This window comes from Solanum tuberosum, unplaced genomic scaffold (assembly GCF_000226075.1).
Source record: "Solanum tuberosum cultivar DM 1-3 516 R44 unplaced genomic scaffold, SolTub_3.0 scf00746, whole genome shotgun sequence".
Taxonomy (NCBI): domain Eukaryota; kingdom Viridiplantae; phylum Streptophyta; class Magnoliopsida; order Solanales; family Solanaceae; genus Solanum; species Solanum tuberosum.
Window position 1 is genome coordinate 19,022 of NW_006239653.1, and position 2,198 is coordinate 21,219.

The 2,198-nt window shown below is 30.6% G+C and overlaps 1 pseudogene; it reads left to right on the plus strand.

Annotated features, from left to right (window-relative positions):
- The first annotated feature begins 674 nt into the window (after positions 1-674).
- The window catches only part of LOC102578768 (glutamate receptor 2.9-like), a 7,497-nt pseudogene continuing 5,973 nt past the window's right edge, over positions 675-2,198 (plus strand).

Below are 2,198 nucleotides of genomic sequence, written 5' to 3' on the forward strand. Positions count from 1 at the left end.
ATAAAAAAACTTATTCCTTTATCCACGCAAACAATCGCTTCAAAAACTCGGTTTTTATCCCCAAAATATACCATTTATATTATTGGGCCCGTGCATAGCACGGGCAACATTATCTAGTTACCCATAAGAAAGTCATCATAATAAACAAATGCCTAGAAGATAAGTAGCACAAAAAAGAAAATAAGTCGATTATGTGGAAGTAAATTGTAACTACAGTCAGCTTCATCGCTATCGGAGATTTATATTTTTTTTAGTTCGTAAGCTAGCTCGTCTCTTAGTGTGGTTTACATCTCCTATATATGTGGTTTGCGAGCTATTGCACATGAATAGGCATATCTTGCATGGTTCACTCAGAAAGAAACGATTTTTCTTTGCTCCCAAAAACAAGAAGGTAGATTTATGCATTTTTCTTTTATGTTGTTTCCGACTAAACTTCCCTAGTTAGAAAAAATAATGAGTCTATTTCTCCTACTTGTACAAGTCCACACTGTTCAATTTAATTTAATTTGGAGGAAAAGTATGACCATCCTTTTACTTTTCAATTTAAACTACAAAACACATAGTCAAGTCAACTGTAAACTGAAAAAACCATTTGACAAGTACATAACATTATAGGATTCTATATAGTGGTTAATTTTGTAAAGAAAGATATATTTTCAGCTAAAGTAGAAAAAATAATAAATCATGAGTAATTTTAAGCCCTTCCCTATGTTAATTTTCATCCTCAAGGCCTGTATATTTATGTCCCTTGTAACTGTCAAAGCAACTGCAAATGAAACCATAGAAATAGGTGCAATTATTGACTTAAATTCTCGTATAGGGAAGGAACAGAAAACTGCCATAAATATAGCAGTTGAGAATTATAACCATGACAGAACAAACAAGAAGCAGCTTATAACAGTTCATTTTAGAAACACCAGCAAGGACACAATTCAGGATTTCTTCACAGGTAATTTGATACTTGATTTTTCTTTTGACGTTTATCGATTTGATGTATCTGTATCTCGTCTAGAATCTAAATCCATAACGATTATAGTTCATGGACTGTTTGTACGTTGGGAATTGTTATATGGTGAATAACTAACACATTGGATAGCTCAAGTTGGTTGGTTGACTACGTGAACTTTCAACTTGTTGGTGAGGGTTCAATTTCCCTTTCCCTTCCTCTACGCCCCCAATTTTTCTTCTTAAAAAAAAAACAAAAAAACAAATAACACATGGATTATTGTGATATGGTGAATAAAGAATACAAGGATTGTTTATAGGGTAGCTAGGGATATTACTTGTTCCACCTTTTATCCCGTATAAAATAATACATAGATTCCCGTATTAGTTATGCAATGTTTGGTTTCCAGTAATAAGATCCACATACTTATGTGTGGATTTTAATATGAAAATCAAACATCATATAAAGGTATATGGGCAGTGGCGGACCCAGGATTTTTGCTCAGGGGGTTCGAAGTATAAAGAAGAAGTTCAGGTGGTAATGCAAGTGCGCGACGAGCGTAGTAGCCCCTCGGCATGCTCTTTGTACAAGAACCATAGATATTTCATTGGTTCATAAGAGTAAAGACTAAGCTAATCAAAGATATCGAGAACAAAGTTGCATTGATAAGAATTTTAGTGGATCGATTGTATTACATAAGTTAATTCCTAAATCACATGAAAATTAAATGATGAAAAAGGAAGCGAGACGGGGAAGAAAAATATTTACCTTATCATGCTAAATTTAACTCACTTTATCATACCGTATTAAACATTTCTTTTTACTTTTATCATGCTCCATCGAGCATTCTTAAAATTTCTTGTGCTTTTTATACTTTTATTTTGTAATGTTTTACTTTATATTTCACTTTTTAAAAAATTTAAATTAATATCCATTCAATCAAATATTACTATGAAAATCGTCAAGATTCTCTAAAAGTGTGTAAGAATAGAGTTACTAATATTATAATGCATATTATTAATATAAATAAATATCATCGTCAATTTTTTTAGTTCATATAGTTCAATTTACTAGGTTAGTCATAATTTGTAAAAAAATAAATAAATAACGAATAAATCAAATAAGTTTAGTTTTCATCCCACTAAAATAGAATTAAAAATATAAAAGAAAATTCATGAATTCTATTAAATTAATATTTTTAAAAGGACGTTGACGATATTTAAGTTTCTTCATTCAATTACATCTAATTTAC